Here is a 19,674-nt window from a genome sequence, read left to right as displayed (position 1 = left end):
TTAAGCAAGTAGACATAACTCTTCAGGGAAAATTCTAAAGCAACTCAACTTGGTATCTGTTTAGTAGAAGTATTGGCTATGCAATAAATGTTGAAGAGATTCCCATTTCTACTCATTTGTCTTTGAGCTTTTTCCCTAGAGTTAACTTCCATATGGAATCCTTGTCCTCCCTCCTGCCATGAAAGAGAAGCCAAATAGTGAGTGTCCATCAGGCATCTCATCATTAAATCTGAAGAGCAATAATCATTGGTTTGGTCTCAAAAAAGTAAGCTTTATTCATTATCTTTTTTTGTTAGTTGTTTAGTTTTTCCAAATTCTCGTGTTTATCTTTAAGATACAAAGAACTATTCATTAACTCATGAATGTATTATTTTGACTATGTATTTAGTTAACATTACTAACTTCTATTATGTGCCAGGCATTCTGGAAGCTACAATCATTACTTTGAGTGTCAAATTGTAAACAAAAGAAAGTCATTAAACTGCAATTGCTCACGTTGGGGGAGACAAGTAATTGTAGGCAATTATATTGTGCTGCATGTGATAAATATACAGTATATACACTCAAGCCCATGCATTATGTCTTGGAAGCCCATAAGAGAGGGACACCCCCTCTTTCCGTGGAGACAGAGAAGTTCTTGGTGAAGGTGACAATATGTGGGAAGGAAATATTTGTTGTTACTTTCTGTTTTATTTTTAATCAGAAAGTATACATTGCTTAATGGAAATGGTCTTTATTTCTCCATCATTCTCAGTTAAAGTGTTAACATTGGGTTGCAAACTTCCCACCTCTTCATCATCACTATTGGAAGAAAATGTATACAAATTATATACAGGATTTGTCTGTTATGCAGCATAATTTGATTTTTGACATTTTAAGAATTAGTCACTTGCAGCTGAGATAAAGGTGAGAACAGAGGCGAAAGCTACAAAAGAAATCACAATGGCTTTAAAAAAAAAAATCACCGTTCAACTCATTGGTTCTTCAGTGACAGAACAGGAAGTAAGACCATTCTGCACCATTTATTGGATTGGCAAGATCTTCCTGAAAGGCAGTTCCTTAGGTGGCTCTTCTTTCAACAGAGCAGTCCCCAAGGCAATTCTATTAACATATATTTCCTGATGGTGATATCAGTTGTTGTTATGAAATGTTTTATATTCATCTTTCTATTTATTCATTTGATGAATATTTACTAACAGCCACGGGATCAGGCACCATTTTAGGTGCTTGGAATACATGCAGGAATGTGCTAGTAAATGTTTAATAATGTCTGGGGCAGGGAACCCGTTGATGGGTGGCACTTGAGGTTTTCTCTGGTGTAAATACTCCTGTGATAGCTAATTTCAAATTAGCAACAGATGTCACTGAATGAGGAGTTGGGAAAAGTACAGAATCAACTCTTGTGAGCTCTGAAAGCTACTTTAGTACACCACTGCACACTCCAATAAACAAAATACATGAAAATTGTGCCCTCACAGAGCTAACATTGTACATTATAATATTTAATCCTTGGGACATAGCCACTCTCTTCTGAAATATTAACCACCACAAATTAGATAATAGGAAGCACAATCAGAGACATTAAGTAGCTAGAATTAACTCACCCAGCTAAGAAGGTGTTGGAGCCTGGACTCATCTCCAGAGTTTCTGATGTGATGGCTATACTGTCACATTGTGTAACCAATTCCTCATGATAGCTCACTGCAGAGTTTTGAAAGCTGCAGGTTGTGCTTCAGCCAGCAATCAAAAAAAGGAAGAAGAAATAGAATTTAAAAAATCAGAGTTCATTGTTCAGTATAAGGTATATGTATTTTTGTGAAACTTTTGTTTCAATATTGAGTGCCTATGATCACAAATTGAAATTTACTTCTTTCTCTAGATTGTAGTCAAAATAAGTTTGAAAAAAACCTTTATTGACATAGGCCTCCTAGAATTGCCCTTTAATGATGTGTGGTACAGGGGAAATGTCCAAAGGGTGTAATTATTGGGCACCCTAGTGAATTGGGTGTCATCTCATGGGAGAGCCTCAGAAACACAAATGTACACTTGAGGTCAAACAGGTAGCCTTTGTTCTACCGTGAATCCACATTTAGGCCTTAATTATATCTCCAGTTACTGTCTGAACACCTCTCAGAAAAAACAGGGGAATGCTTTCAGTTACAGAAAATGAGTCAAGGCCTCTGAGGTAAGAACATGGTAGGCTTTAAAATTGATCTCTTACGATTGTTGTTGTTGATGTTATTGCAATTGCCTATTTTTCTTCAGTGGTTAGCAGTAAAGTATTTAAAGAAAAATTGAGGCAGCAAGGAAGAGGAGAGGCTGTCAAGACCAAATCCACTGCACGGTGAGTTTTGAGGAAGAAAGAAGAGATTGGACAATGATTCTGGAAAAGAGCAAACAAGAGCATGGCTGCTCTTCAGTCAACAGGGTTGAAACAAAAGAGAGGCCTGGGGCTGAGCCTGACTCCACATCATCTACTCTTGATCCACCACTGACTTGACTGTGAACTTCTTTGAAATTCCACTTGACCGATTTGGATATAAAGTGAACACCCAATGAATCAATTTTTGAGACTATTCTGATCATAAATCTATGAGGGACAGAAACTTGGTCTATTTTGCCTCCCACCATCTCTTCAACACCAAGTCAATAATAGCTGTCCCAGAAATCATTGTTGATTGAATAATTATAAGCCTGAATAAATGTAAGGAAAGAAAACTTTGAATTTATATTTTTTAATATATCCTTGGGCTGAGAATTTCTTAATGATAATGGAATGTTGATTTCTTTGATCTTTTTCTGGTTTACTGTTTGCTAATTGTTAGAGTGTTTTAAAAACTTAAAATTGATATAGATACCAGAACAGTTTTCTATGGCTGCTATAACAAATCACCACAAATTTAGTGGTTAAAAACAGCACAAATGTATTAAATTACAGTTATGGAGTTCAGAAGTGTAGAGTTCACTGGGCCAAAATACAAGAGTCAGCAGAACCGCATTCCTTTCTGGGTACTCTGACAGAGCTTCTCTTTTCTTGCCTTTTCTAGCTTCGAAAGGCTGCCTGCATTCCTTGGTTTGTTGCTCCCTTCCATCATCACAGCTAGCAATGGCCAGTTGGGTTCTTCTCATGTTACATCACTCATATTCACTCTTCTGCCTCCCTTGTCCACATTTAAGGACTCTTACAATTTCATTGGGTCTGCCTGGATAATCCAGGATAATCTCCCTGTTTTAGGTCAGCTGATTAGCAACCTTAATTCTATTTGCAATCTTAATTCTCTTTTGCCTTGTCGCTTAACATATTGACAGGTTCAGGGGATTAGGACACAGGCACCTTTGCGGGGCCATTATTCTACCTACCATAGACACCATACATTGGATTGAAATTATTGTTCTGTAGTCATCTACAGTTAAATTCAGTAATAGTGCCTTGTCCTTCATTGACTCCTCCATTCCATCTGAAACTTTTACAGAGTTTGAGGGCCTTGAATCACACAGAGTTGGGCTTCAGTTCCAGCTCTGACTATTCTAGTTTTGTGACCTTGGACAAGATAACTAGACTTTTTCGGTGTCACTCTGTGTCTGTGAAGTGGCAATATATGTTGCAAGGGTTTTGTGAGGATTAAAGAAATATGGGTAGAGGATATATATATATAATTTATAAGCCTATTAAAATATTGATTTATTCTCACTGTTAGAAGAGAATAGAAAGAATGGAAGGGGAGCTAAGGCTCTTGGTTTTTGCTTCTCTTGCCTCAGTGATAATTAATAGCTACTTTAAAGATCTATCTGAATCTTTTGTTAGAGGAGATGGGGCTTCTCAGGAAGAGGAGGAAATGGAAGTGAGCATCTGAGAGGATGATGAAGGAGGCCAGACTCTGAGCCTAGGAGGACACAGGAATTGCTATACCAGTAAAGGAGTTTTGTTTTCCATTTGTACCAGCATACTAGGACCAGGCCAAGGGGGGCTCAGATTCTGGACACAGATTTCCATGGTCACAACTGGCACAGAAGTAAAGTGTTTACACACCCTGAAAAGGACCATGAAAATCTGGGCAAGAAGTAGCAGAGTGGTTCCCACAGATTTCAGGATTTTGAATTGTGGGAGGAGGGGAGGTGGATTGACATTTTTTGGAAAATAAATGTATTTGATATTTCTTCTGTTATAAAGTCTCTGAATATATAAGAAATTAAAGATATAGTAGTTACAATTGCTATACTCAATTAATTTTCAGTCTATGTGATCTAATTTGATTCTTTCCAAATACTATGCATGCTTAATAAAACGTAATAAAAAATTTCTGATTCCTTTGTATATTTTTTGCTTCATGCCTTTCATAAATAAGCCTTCTTGAAAACCAAATGGCAACAGGTTTTAGATTTTCACTCTTCATGAAAAAAGTAAGGTGACATTCTCTTTTTATTTAAAATCTTCACTTTTATTTCTGGCATTTGTTATTCTAGTGTACTATTTGCTATTTGTTATAATGCAAAAACAACACTTCTGAAAGCCTCACTCAATATGATGAAGAATGTATTTCAATGACTCAAAATACACTTACTCTATTTAACAAAACTGTGTATGCATTTTGATATTATTTTATTTTAATTTTTAAAATCTACATTGCTTATCCAACAAATTGGAACTATTCTGCTACGCATTTATTTATGAATGCTTTTAAAATTCCAAATGGCTCATAATGGCATATTTGAAACTACTAGAGTTGATGCTGTAAGTGAATATTAAGACTCATAACCCAAATGAAAAGCTGTTATTGCAGAATACTCAAGTCATTTTCTAGAGCGTAATATCGCAGCAAATTTAAAGATGTTTATTCAAAATACCAAGAAATATTAGACAACATGATGACAATCCCTTTGCAACCTTCAAGTGTTAAAATTATTCTTGAACCATCCTACTGGAAAAGATCAACCAAACTCACAAACGTTTATTAGCATTACAATAAATAAACATTGATTATGGCAATAAGAATGCCATAAGAATTTTGACTCAAGAAAAACAATGTTCTAAATAATAAAAAAAATCACTCTAGATATACAGCTGGATTACTCTACAAAAGGGGAGAAGGTATAAATCTTTTCTATGGGTTTAAGAAAGACAGCCATGGTTAATATGGTCCATGTGGTTTATCACAAGATAGTTCCTGAAGCATCATACTCTTCACTGGTTTTGTCTATATAATAAATAATATTTCATTTATTAACATGTATGTTCTGTGAGCCATCTTATCCCATTTTTACTCCCATGAACTGTTTTCTTGCTGGAATGTATTTCTTAAAAATTAGTTTTAGAGAAATCTGTGCACAAATTTCACTCCATGTGAATTCTTTTTAGAGAGACAAAAAGTGCCAAGCAGTGGTACTAAATCAGTGACTCACAAACCAGGGGCATTTTTGTCCTGCAGGGCCATCTGGCAATGTCTGGAGGCAATTTTGGGTGCCAAAATTGGATTGGGGAGGTACTACTGGGACCTAGTGGGTAGGAATCAGAAATGCTGTTAAACATCCTACAATGCATAGGATGGCCCCCACAACAAGGAATTATCCAGCCAAGGATATGTGAATAGCGCCAAGACTGAGAAACCCTGATTTAAGTTAAAAAACAGTCACAAAACCCATATATATGTAGTCAGTTTGCTAGTAAAAATAATTGGTTGTCTAGTAAACATTATTTACCGAACACCCCCTTTGGCAAGGGAGGTGTTGAAAAATAAATGATCTCTTGCCTTGAAGGTTTTAAAGTTTTAACAAAATAGTTATCTAAAATTGTGTTTTGTCTGTCCAAAATTGTCTGTACATGTAAGTGAAATACATCAACACCAGAAATAAAAAGTACACATCTATAGAACTTTGTACATAGTAGACAAAGGTAAATGACTAGACAGTGACTAGACTAGATAAATAATTATCTAGTAAAGATTTATTTAGTGTTCATTGTCTTTTTGGAAGGATCAAAGTCACATAAGTGAGAGTCTCTGAAATTGAGGGGCTTGTATTTTATTAGAAGGAGTCAGACAGTCAAATAAATAAATGCAATCAGAGGAGAGAAAAGGCTGAAAAGCAAAGCAGGTGGGGGGCAGAATGCAACTCCTATGTAACATAGCAGTTTACATTTTATTTTATAGGCAACAGCATTAAGAATTGCTTGAAGTGAGTGTGGGGAATGGCCTGGAATGATAGGATACCAGTAGGATTTTAACAGCCAGGGGAGAGATGTTAAGGACCTGAGCTAAGACAGGGCCATAAGTACGAAGGAGAGTGGGTGGGTATAAAGATATGAACGAGACTGAATTGAGTGAACTTTGTGACTGATTAGACAGGAGTGGGAGAAGGAAGAATAGTATCTAGGATGACTCTGGGCTCAGGATGTGTTAAATGAGTTGTTATTCACTAAAAGAGAAAGGAAATGGGCAGTAGAGTTATGGGGGAGTTTGCTCCTGGCAATCTGAGTTTGAGATGCCTTTCTGACATCCTGGTGGTGGTAGAAACTGTATATGTGAGCCTGGAATTCAGACAAGAGAGCTGGGCTTTATTGGGAGAGCATTCTCCATGGATCTGTAGCATTTCTGCATCTTTAAGGCAGAGATATTGACAGCTTTTAATATCTTTTCAAGGATGTTGTTATAGGGAACAGACTGGAAGTTAGAGACATTGTCTCACTCTGGAGTATAGGGTGTGTTTTTTTACTTTAGAGTATGATAAGGAAAATGTCTCCCCTTGGAGCACAGTTTGGTCAGGTTTGCTTGCAGCCCATTATAAAAGTTTGGGGTGTCCTAAGCTTTGGTATCTTAGTTATAGTGCAAATCCACTGCACCCATAGCATCCACTTGGGCCTCTAAACAGTGTCCCATGGATTTGGGTGGGAAAAGGGAACTGGCGTGAACATGAAGCATACTCACCTTGTTGTGCTGTGAGTAATAAAGTCCTTTGTTTCTGATCCAAGAGTCTTCTGCCAGCATCCGTGAAACTGGTATGCTAACTTGTGAGCTTGTAAACAGGGTAAAATCGCAAACACTTCATAGTCCTTGACAGGCTGGTAATGGAGATTTGGGAATGATCATAATACTGCCCGCGGTGGAAGTCTTCAGAGTGTACAAGATCTCCTGACACAAAGAAAAGAAAGGGATTCTTCAACCTGGGATACATAATATTTTCTTCCTGTTTTTATTTCATTTCTTTCATTCTCTTTTCTTTCTTTCCTCCATCTTTTTTTTTTAAAAATAAATTTATTCTTTTTTTAAATTAACTTATTAATTTATTTTTGGCTAGGTTGGGTCTTTGTTGCTGCACGTGGGCTTTCTCTAGTTGCGGCGAGTGGGGCTTCCGTTGCGGTGCATGGGCTTCTCATTGCGGTGGCTTGTTACAGAGCATGGGCTCTAGGCGTGCAGGTTTCAGTAGTTGTGGCACTCAGGCTCAGTAGTTGTGGCTCACGGGCTCTAGAGCTCAGGCTCAGTAGTTGTGGTGCACGGGCTTAGTTTCTCTGCAGCATGTGGGATCTTCCTGGATCAGGGATCAAACCCGTGTCCCCTGCATTGACAGGTGGATTCTTAACCACTGCGCTACCAGGGAAGTCCCCCCTCCCTCCTTTTTTCCCTCCCTTCTTCCCTTCCTCATCCCTCCCTCCCTTCCTTCCTTCCATTCCTACCTATCCCCTTCCCTTTCCCTCTATCTCTCTGTTTTTCATAATGGCACATAAGTCCAATAGGAATTGAGAGCAGACTGCCTCTACTCCTTCATCACTGTAGGGAGAGATGCCATGATTTTCCTCTGGCCCAAACAGTTTTCTCAGAGAAACTGTCCCATCCAGAGCTCAGAACAGGCAACCCTGCCAGAATCTCATTGGCTGACCAGGTAATAGAAAGGGTTGAGAAGATAAACTGATTCTTGTTCTCTTACAATGTTGATTTCCCTACATAAACATTGTAAGAGAACAAGAATATTTAATCTCTTTTAATATGGGAAATAAACACTTTTGTTTTTCCTGCTTTTCTTTGTTATTCTGGGACTGTTTCAGATAAGCTTGTTTTTCTATTAAAAGTGGTGAGGGCAAAATACATGGGGCATGAACCACAGGAAGAACTTCAGAGATGAGAAACACATTTGTGTTTTTGGAGATGGGGTGGTCAGTAGAGGAGATGCCTAAAGTTTAGCAACTAATTCCAGTAAAATTTTCAAGAAGTGAGAAGAGAAGTAAAAACTTGATGGGTGGACATAATGAAGAACTACTGAATAAGATGTTGAAGGACCTCCCAGAGGCTGAGTCTTGGTCCACCATCCACTCAGCTTTCAGTCAAACAAGAGCATCTCAGGGTTAGCACCCAGTGACTACGCTGGTTGAATCTCCTGAGCCTTAAAGAAAATCTTTCTTTTATGAGACACCCGCCTTCACTCTGAATGCCTGGCAAGAGTAATGGTCATTCATGACACAATTCTGTATGTGGTCATGCCACCCTGTGTGCACACCACTGCACACATATACAATGTCACGACACATCTGCAAGCCCTAAGGGAGAGGTCCTGAGCTGGAACCATTAGAGGCAGAATCACTCCGAGGTTTTTTTAGGGGAAAGAGGAATAGTTTTAAGCAGGGCTTGAAAGAAAGATGAGCACTTTTTCAGGACAAAAAGTGGCATGAGCACAGAAATGAATTTTTTTTTAAGTTGTAGTTATTTTGCAAGAAATGGTGAATAAACCTGAACCGGTAGTGATTCTATTGGTAGTAAGTAGAAATTTATATCAGTCAATTAGAGGATAATTGTATTACATAGAGGGGAAATTAGCGATTTAACTTATGCAGTGCCGAGTTATGGCGTTGTTCATCCCTGAGTGCAGATTTATGAAATAAATTAAGAATATTTCAAGGTATTGCTGCTAAGTGCAGAATGTTATGTGGTTAGAAAATCTTCTATATCTGTGGAGTTACTCCCCAAACAAAACAAAACTGAAAAAAGAATTAACAATAAAGACAGAAATATGTAGTAGTTAAATATTTCTAGAAGAAAAATACTTATTTTCCTCTATTCCTTTTGGGAAAAAAAACCCCAGGCATGTAAAGTAAGCATTTTAACAAAAAATATTATAGTATGCCAAGCAAATGCTTGCCACAAAAGTATGCAACCTCCTTTCTGTATATTTGTAACAAAATATGGATCTATTTATCCAGTTGCTATCTGTGAACACTGGAACAATGCTTGCATATTCAGCTCATGTTTTTTCTGAGCTTAGACTGTATACATACTATGGCCTATGCAGGCTTGTGATAAGAAAGCCTGTTGCAAAAATATGGACTCACTGTTTTTGCAAATGCGCGTCTGGACAAAAGCTGTCAATAATTCTTCATCAATATGTTTTACTGCCCAGTTTTTTTTTCAGCATATGCAGTTCCTGTAATGTGTTGTGATAATGCTGGTTTAAAATAGCTATGATTCCAGTCAGTTCACATTAACAGTAAACAAACAGATGGCTCACCAAAGGATAGATCTTTTCCAATAACCCAAATGTGCCATATAACCTACTTTTATAAATATGAACACCTCTAAAAGGTATCTTCTGTGATGGCTAATTTTGTGTGTCATCTTGGTTTGGCCACAGTGGCCAGATACCTGGTTGAACGCTATTCTGGATGTTTTCTATGAAAGTGTTTTTTGGATGAGATCAACATTTAAGTTGGTGGACTTTGAGTGAAGTCAAATATCTTCCATAAAGTGAATGGGCCTCATCCAATCAGCTGCAGCCCTTAACAGAACAAAGGCTGACCTCCCTCTAAGCAAGAAGGAATTCTGCAACTCTTCCCTGAGTCTCCAACCTGTCTGCTTACCCCATTAGATTTTGGACTTGCCAAGCCTCCACAATTGCATGAGCCAACACCTTAAAATAAATCCCTCCTCTCTCTTTCTTTCTCTATAGATGACAGATAGATAGGTAGATGATAGATAGATAGATAGGCAGATAAAGATAAATCTATAAACATATATCTTGTTGGTTATGTTTCTCTAGATACCTGTGACTGATATACCTTACAACTGCCTCAGAAAAGTCACTCTACCTACTAAAGAAAAAAATTTTAAGTAGGAGTTCTTAGAATGTTCAGGATAAATACAAGATTAAAAGTGCATTGTTTGTTGACTTGTAGGTTAAGGAAGAGATAAAGGGACAAAATAACTATATTGAATAACCATGAACACGAAGTATTTATTCAGGTAGCAAGCCCATCAATAAATTGCTCATAAATTCCTAGGTAATTAGTTTTATTGAATGTGGCATATTCCCTATCTTTGAAAAGGGAATGTCTGAAGCAAATAAAGCAAGCCTTCTTGTTGTAAAGTAATATTAAGATGTTTAATAAACCACGCACCATGTAACATGCACATCAAATATTTGATGAAGACATTTCCAGGAAAGATGTAGGAATAAGAGAAGGCCCAGACCGCTGAAATGTACCAAAATGAATAAAATAGGCAAGAAACTTGAGACTAGGGGTTAGTTTCAAACTTATTACACAAACTACATGGAATATTTTTCAGGAACAGTATAAACTGAACAAAACTGAAAGTAGACATTGTAAGTTGACATTAAATAATTCTTCCAAAGGGAGTGATTCAGTGTTTTAGAAAGTTAGTGAAGTAAATCTGGAAAAATCCTAGTAACATTTCTTGTTTTGGAAACAAATCTGAAGGTAGGGAGGATAAAGAGATCATGATAAAGGAAATCTTTTCTTTTCTTTTTTTTTTTTTTTTTTTTTTCTGTACGCGGGCCTCTCACTGTTGTGGCCTCTCCCATTGCGGAGCACAGGCTCCGGACGCGCAGGCTCAGCGGCCATGGCTCACGGGCCCAGCCGTTCCGCGGCATGTGGGATCTTCCCGGACGGGGGCACGAACCCGTGTCCCCTGCATCGGCAGGCAGACTCTCAACCACTGCGCCACCAGGGAAGCCCAGGAAATCTTTTCTTGATCATGATAAAGATGATAAAGAAATCTTTTCATTAAAAATTGAGTGTCATGGGATTTAGTGCTGAGCATGCATACTCTGTAAAGAAAAATTCCTCCAGGTATTCAAGGAAGGCAAGAGGTTACTTGCAAAAGGATGAAAAAAGTTTGTCCTGACTTCTCCTTAGCAATAGTGGAAACCAGAAAAGCAATTTCTATGGATGAGTTAATGTCAGTAAACTGTTGGATGTATGATCTATAGCTTACAAAAGAGGTCTGGCTTGGAGATAGAAATGCCTGCTATACATCTTCACCTGAATTGATTGCTATCAAGGAGAACTATAGGTCAGTATTGCCAGATCGTCCAAGTCAAAATTCCAGATTTTAAGTGAAATCTCCTGATCTGAAACTATTTGAATTTAAAACTGTTTGGACTTTAAAAGAAAACATTTTGGACTGACATATGATTGAGCCAAACAAAGCACAGGAACCATTAATTTTAAGACTCAGAGGGAGGAGGAGGAGGGGGAAGAAGGAGGAGGAGGAGGGGGAGGGGGAGAGGAGAAGGAGAAGACGAAGATGAAGGAGGAGAAGAATAAGGATAAAAGGTCCTAAGCTAAGCAAACTCTAACAACCACTAGATTTGTTAAGACATATATATACAACTTGCTCTATAGATTTAATCTTATCTCAATCAAGATTCCAAGAAATTATTTTTTGGATATCAACAAACTGATTCTAGAGTTTATATGGAGATGCTAAAGACCCCAAATAGCCAACACTATACTGAAGTAGAACGAAGTTAGAGGACTGATACTATCCACCTTCAAGACTTAATATGAAGGTACAGTAATCAAGATATTGTGGTATTGGCAAAAGAACAAACAGTTCAGTGAAACAGAATAGAGAGCCTAAAAGCAGACCCACATAAATTTAGTCAACTGATCATTGATTAAAGAGCAAAAGCAATACAATGAAGCAAAGATAGTCTTTTCAACAAATGGTGCTGGAACACCTAGACACACATGCAAAACAAATGAATCTAGTTACAGATCTTACATTCTTCACAAAAATTAGCTCAAAATGTATCATAGACTTAAATGTAAAACATAAAACTATAAAACTCCCAGAAGATAACACAGGAGAGAACCTAGATGACCTTGGATATGGCAATAGCTTTCTAGATACAACACCAAAATCACAATCCATGAAATAAATAATTGATAAACAAGACTTCATTAAAATAACAATTTCTACTCCACAAAAGACACTGTCAAGAGAATAAGAAGAGCCACAGACTAGGAGGAAATATTTACAGGACAGTTATCCAAAATATACAAAAAACTCTTAAAGCTCAGCAATAAGACAACCAACAATTTGCTCAAAAAATGGGTCAAACACCTTTACTGACACCTCACCAAGGGAGATATACAGATGGCAAATAAGCATATGAAAAGATTTTCCACATAATATGTCATTAGGGAAATGCAAATTAAAACAACAATGAGATACCACTACACACCTATTAAAATGACCAAAATCTGGAAGATTGACAATAGCAAATGTTAGTGAGGATGTGGAGCAACAGAAACTCTAATACATATCACTGATGGGAATGCAAAACGCTACAGCTATTTTGGAAGATAGTTGGCAGTTTCTTACAAAACTAAACATATTCTTTCCATACAATTGAGCAATTGTGCTCCTTGCTATTTACCTAGAGGAACTGAAATTTATGTTCATAAAAACCTGCACATGAATGTTTATAACTGTTTTTATTCATAATTGCCAAAATTTGGACATAACCAAGATGTCCTTCAGTAGGTGAATGGATTAATAAACTTTGGTACATCCAGACAATTAAATATTATTTGGTGCTAAAAAAGAAATGAGCTGTTAAGCCAAGAAATGACATAAAGGAATCTTAAATGCATATTACTAAGTGAGAGAAAACAATCTGAAAAGTCTACATACTGTATGATTTCAGCTATATGACATTCTGGAAAAGACAAAGTTATTAAAACAGTGAAAAGGTCAATTTTTGTAAAGTCGTGGGTAGGGGACAGAAGATGAAAAAGTAGAGCTCAGAAGATTTTTAGGACAGTGAAATTACTCTGTATGAATTTTAATGATAGCTACCTGTCGTTATCCATTTGTCCAAGCCCCCAAAATTTAGAAAACCAAGAGTGAACTGTAATGCAGACCATGAACTTTGGGTGATTATGATTTGTCAGTGTAGGTTCATCAATTATAATAGATGTACTATTCTGGTGAGTAATGTTGGTAATAGGGAGGCTATGCATGTGTGGGAGAAGGGAGTATATGGGAAATCTCTGTACCTTCCTTTCATTTAAGTATGAGTCTCAAACTGCTCTAAAAAAATAAAGTCCTTTTTCAAAACAAACAAACAAACAAACAAAAACCATATAAAGCTGCATTTATTAAAAGTGTAATACTGGACCAGTGATAAATAAATAGAAAAATGGAAAGCTTAAACAGTTACCAAATAAATCCAAATTTTGGGAATTTTGTCATGGTGGCATTAAAAATGAGTGAGATAAATGTGATATTCAATATATGATTTGGAGATAATTTTATAGCTATGTTGAGATGCTTTCTGACAACCTAGAGGGGTGGAACAGAGAGGGTGAGAGGGAGGCTCAAGAGGGAGGGGATATGGGGATATATGTATACATATAGCTGATTCACTTCATTGTACAGCAGAAACTAACACAACATTGTGAAGCAATTATACTCCAATAAAGATGTAAAAAAAGTTATGTTGAAATACTGCCTCATATGTTGCATCAAAAATAATTTGTACTTGAAGATAAAAATTTTAAAATTAAAATAATATACTAAAATAAAATTTAGATATGTATTTCTATAATATAAGCTTGAAAATAATTAGCTGAGGATAATCCAAAGCCATCACATCGGTTATTTACTGCTGTGTAACAAATTGCCCTAAAACTTACTGAATTTAAATAATTTTTTATTTAATAATAAAAATATTTATTATTTTTTATGATTCTGTGGACTAGCTAGGTGGTTCTTATGCTGATCTTGGCTGGATTAACTCATGTGGCTGTGATCAGATCATGGGTCCAAAGGTGTCTGGGTTCAGCTAGCGGAAATGGGATGACTGCTCTCTTATCTTCAAGATGGCTAGACTGGACTTCTTCACAGTGTATTGGCCTCAGGGATACAAAGAAGCAAAAGCAGAAACTGCAGAGAATTTGCCTCAGAAATTTGCACAAGGTCACTACAGCCTCATTCTATTAGTCAGAGAAATTCACAACATCTGCTAGTTTCAAGAAGTGGCAAAGAAAACCCTGCTTCTTGATGAGAGACGTTGCAAAGGATTTTGGGCAATTTTTAATCCACCACAGGTGCAAACTCTAAAGAACAATTTTGATTGTTTGGATGACATAAAAATGAAAAGTTTTACTGCCAAATTCCCATAATAAAGAAAGCTGAACAACAAATGATAAAGTGGTTAAAAATATTTTGTAACATATGTGACAAAGGATAAGTATTTCTAATACATAAAGCACTCTTACAAAACAATGAAAAAGGTAAAAACTGATCAGAATAATGGGATAAGCCAATTGTAACAACAATTCTCAAAAGAAGAAGAAATATCAATCAACAATTGTATGAAACTAGCCTAACTAGCACCACCTAATAAACAAATAAATTTGTTTATAAATTTATTTATAAATAAATAAAACACCACTGCAATCTCTTCCACCCACAAAATTCTTACAAGTTAACAAAATTGATGTTGCCCTTTTATGGAAAGTTATAAGAAAAGAGGATTGTCCTACACTGGAGGAATATAAATTCGAATTTCTTTTCAGAATAATAATTTGGCATTCTATCAAAGTCTTTAAAAATATGCACACCTAACAGTTTGCTTCTAAGAATTTATCTGAAGAAAGTTAGACAATTAGACTAAAAAAATTATAAGAATGTTCCTCCCAAACTTGACTACAATAGACAAAAATGCAAACAAGCTCAATTCTTTAATTATTCATACATTCATCCAACAAATATTTATTGAGAGCTTGCTATGTATAGGCATGATTGTAGTCCTGATGATACAGTGGTAAACCAGACAACATCCTTGCTGCCATGGTGCCTTGTCCTAGTGGGGAAGCAAACAATAGACTAATAGCTATTCTATACAATATACAATCAGGTAGAGGGGTGAAGTACTATTTTAATAGAGTGGTCTGGGTAGGTCTCCAATGAAGTAACATTTGAACACAGACTTGTATACTTTTGTGTTTGTAGACCCAAAGATAGATATCCTTCCCAGATCCTTTTGAGGAAGGACTTGCTGCCCAGGAAGGCAGAGACCTTGTCTGATTTGTTCAGTTTTTTCCTTAGCCCTTAACCACTTAACTCTATGCTTTGCACATGGTAGGAACTCAAAACAATGAAGACATTTCTGGTAAAAATTATTAGTTGATATTATGTACACTTGGGCAGTCTTCGTGTGCAAAAGCTACACTTTGATGTTGTTATTTTCCCCTTGGGCTGCATTTGCTTCTGGGCTGTCTTAGACCTTTCCTGGAACTCTACTGAATGCACTGAATCATTAAAGTGGCCGGGAGAGTGCCTCTCTGGTACGACTCCTTTGAATTGTCATCTTTCCTCTCCAATGCCACTAGCTTCTTCTTTTTGGTTATTTAGCCAATGACTTTGACATTTGGACTTCTGGAAAGCATCACTTTGTACTGTAAGGTTACCTCGTAGGCCTATTTTCCAGCAAAGGCATGACACTCTCTAATACTGGAAGAGGACTTGTAATCCAATTATTTTCTCTTAAAGTGATCAGTTTCTTTTCTTTCTTTCTTTTTTTCCCTTCAACTGTCCAGTTTAGTACATCACTTCCAATCTCCTTTGGGTGCTTAAATGGCAAAATTGCCTACTCAGTCAACCAAACTCTTCCCTCTTAATATAACAGTCCTATAATTTAGAAAGGTTAGAATTAAGTAACTCAAAATTAATTTGTACTGAGTACTAGTACATCTAAGAAACAGTTTTAAGTAATTAGGAACATACCAAAATAGCATAAGAATAAGCATCAACCTTCAATTAGCAACTATGTAGTTGAACATATCTAAACAGAACTAGTTATATCAAGAAGTATAGGAGGGAGCTTCAAGATGGCGGAAAAGTAAGTCATGGACATCACCTTCCTCCCCACAAATACATCAGAAATACATCTACATGCGGAACAACTCCTACAGAACACGTACTGAACGCTGGCAGAAGACCTCAAACTTCCCCAAAGGCAAGAAACTCCCCAAGTACCTGGGTAGGGCAAAAGAAAAAAGAATAAACAGAGACAAAAGAATAGGGATGGGACCTGCACCAGTGGGAGGGAGCTGTGAAGGAGGAAAGGTTTCCACACACTAGGAAGATCCTTCACGGGTGGAGACCGTGGGTGGCAGAGGGGGGAAGCTTCGGAGCCGCGGTGGAGAGTGCAGCCACAGGGGTGCGGAGGGCAAAGCAGAGAGATTCCCGCACAGAGGACCGGTGCCGACCAACACTCACCAGCCCCAGAGCCTTCTCTGCTCACCCGCCGGGGCGGGCAGGGGCTGGGAGCTGAGGCTCGGGCTTCGGTCAGATCCCAGAGAGAGGATTGGTGGTGTGAACACAGCCTGAAGGGGGCTAGTGCGCCACAGCAGGCAGGGAGGGAGTCCAGTAAATAGTCTGGAGCTGCCGAAGAGGCAAGAGACTTTTTCTTGCCTCTTTGTTTCCTGGTGCACGAGGAGAGGGGATTAAGAGAGCCGCTTAAAGGAGCTGCAGAGATGGGTGCGAGCCACGGCTAAAGGCGCGGACCCCAGAGATGGGCATGAGATGCTAAGACTGCTGCTACAGCCACCAAGAAGCCTGTGTGTGAGCACAGGTCACTACCCACACCTCCCCTCCTGGGAGCCTGTGCCGCCCGCCACTGCCAGGGTCCCGTGATCCAGGGACAACTTTCCCGGGAGAATGCAGGGTGCGCCTCAGGCTGCTGCAATGCCATGCTGGTCTCTGCCACCGCAGGCTTGCCCTGCACTCCGTACTCCTCCCTAACCCCCAGCCTGAGTGAGCCAGAGCCACCAAATCAGCTGCTCCTTTAACCCCATTCTGTCTGAGCAAAGAACAGACGCCCTCAGGCGATGTACATGCAGAGGCGGGTCCAAATCCAAAGCTGAACCCCAGTAGATGTGTGAACAAAGAAGAAAAAGAGAAATCACCCCCAGCAGCCTCAGGAGCAGTGGGTTAAATCTCCACAATCATCTTGATGTACCCTGCGTCTGTGGAATACCTGAATAGACAACGAATCATCCCAAATTGAGGAGGTGGACTTTGGGAGCAATGATATATATATATATTTTTTTCCCTTTTTCTCTTTTTGTGAGAGTGTATGTCTATGCTTCTCTGTGTGATTTTGTCTGTATAGCTTTGCTTTTACCATTTGTCCTAGGGTTCTGTCTGTCCGTTTGTTTTCGTTTTTGTTTTTGTTTTAGTATAGTTTGTAACACTTGTTATCACTGGTGGATTGGTTTTTTGGTTTGGTTGCCCTCTTCTTTCTTTCTCTCTCTCTATTTTTTTATTACTTAAATTTTTTTTCCTAATATTTATGTTTTAATTCAATAACTTTATTTTATTTCATTTTATCTTCTTTCTTTTTTTTTCTCCCTTTTATTCTGATCTGTGTGGATGACAGGCTCTTGGTGCTCCAGGCAGGCATCAGAGCTGTGCCTCTGAGGTGGGAGAGCCAAGTTCAGGACACTGGTCCACAAGAGACCTCCCAACTCCACATAATATCAAAAGGTGAAAATCTCCCAGAGACCTCCATTTCAATGCCAAGACCCAGCTCCATTAACAACCAGCAAGCTACAGTGCTGGAAACCCTATGCCAAACAACTAGCAAGACAAGAACACAACACAATCCATTAGCAGGGAGGTTGCCTAAAATCATAATAAGGCCACAGACACCCCAAAATCCATGACCAGATGTGGACCTACCCATAAGAAAGAAAAGATCCAGCCTCAACCACCAGAACACAGGCACTACTCCCCTCCACCAGGAAGCCTACACAACCCACTGAACCAAACTTAGCCACTGAGGGCAAACAACAAAAGCAACGGGAACTACAAACCTGCAGCCTGAAAAAAGGAGAATCCAAACACAGTAAGTTAAGCAAAATGAGAAGACAGAGAAACACACAGCAGATGAAGGAGCAAGGTAAAAACCCACCAGACCTAACAAATGAAGACGAAATAGGCAGTCTACCTGAAAAGGAATTCAGAATAATGACAGTAAAGATGATCTAAAATCTTGGAAATAAAATGGAGAAAATACAAGAAACATTAAAAAAAGGGCCTAGAAGAACTAAGGAGCAAACAGTGATGAACAACACAATCAATGAAACTAAAAATTCTCTAGAAGGGATCAATAGCAGAATAACTGAGGAAGAAGAACAGATAAGTGACCTGGAACATAAAATAGTGGAAATAACTACTACAGAGCAGAATAAAGAAAAAAGAATGAAAAGAATTGAAGACAGTCTCAGAGACATCTGGGACAACATTAAACACACCAACATTCTAATTATAGGGGTCCCAGAAAAAGAAGAGAAAAAAAAGGGACTGAGAAAATATTTGAAGAGATTAAAGTTGAAAACTTCCCTAATATGGGAAAGGAAATAGTTAATCAAGTCCAGGAAGCACAGAGAGCCCCATACAGGATAAATCGAAGGAGAAACACGCCAAGACACATATTAATCAAACTATCAAATATTAAATACAAAGAAAAAATATGAAAAGCAGCAAGGGAAAAATAACAAATAACACAAAAGGGAATCCTCATAAGGTTAACAGCTGATCTTTCAGCAGAAACTCTGCAAACCATAAGGGAGTGGCGGGACATATTTAAAGGGATGAAGGAGAAAAACCTACAACCAAGATTACTCTACCAGCAACGATCTCATTCAGATTCGACGGAGAAATTAAAACCTTTACAGACAAGCAAAAGCTAAGAGAATTCAGCATCACAAAACCAGCTTTAAAACAGATTCTAAAGGAACTTCTCTAGGCAGGAAACACAGAAGAAGGAAAAGACCTACAATATCAAACCGAAAACAATTAAGAAAATGGTAATAGGAACATACATAGCAATAATTAACTTAAAAGTAAATGGATTAAATGCTCCAACCAAAAGACATAGACTGGCTGAATGGATACAAAAATAAGACCCGTATATATGCTGTCTACAAGAGACCCACTTCAGACCTAGGCACACATACAGACTGAAAGTGAGGGGATGGAAAAAGATATTCCATGCAAATGGAAATCAAAAGAAAGCTGGAGTAGCAATTCTCATATCAGACAAAATAGATTTTAAAACAAAGACTATTACAAGAGAAAAAGAAGGACACTACATACTGATCAACGGATCAATCCAAGAAGAAGATATAACAATTGTAAATATTTATGCACTCAATATAGGAGCAACTCATTATATAAGGCAAATGCTAACAGACATAAAAGGGGAAATTGACAGTAACACAATCATAGTAGGAGACTTTAACACGCCACTTACACCAATGGACAGATCATCAAAAATGAAAATAAATAAGGAAACACAGGCTTTAAATGATACATTAAATAAGATGGACTTAATTGATATTTATAGGACAGTCCATCCAAAAACATAAGATTA

This window comes from Mesoplodon mirus (genome assembly GCF_964341445.2).
Source record: "Mesoplodon mirus genome assembly, chromosome: 3".
NCBI classification, from domain to species: Eukaryota; Metazoa; Chordata; class Mammalia; order Artiodactyla; family Ziphiidae; genus Mesoplodon; species Mesoplodon mirus.
The sequence above is the reverse complement of the archived record's forward strand: the minus strand, read 5'-3'. Positions refer to the sequence as shown.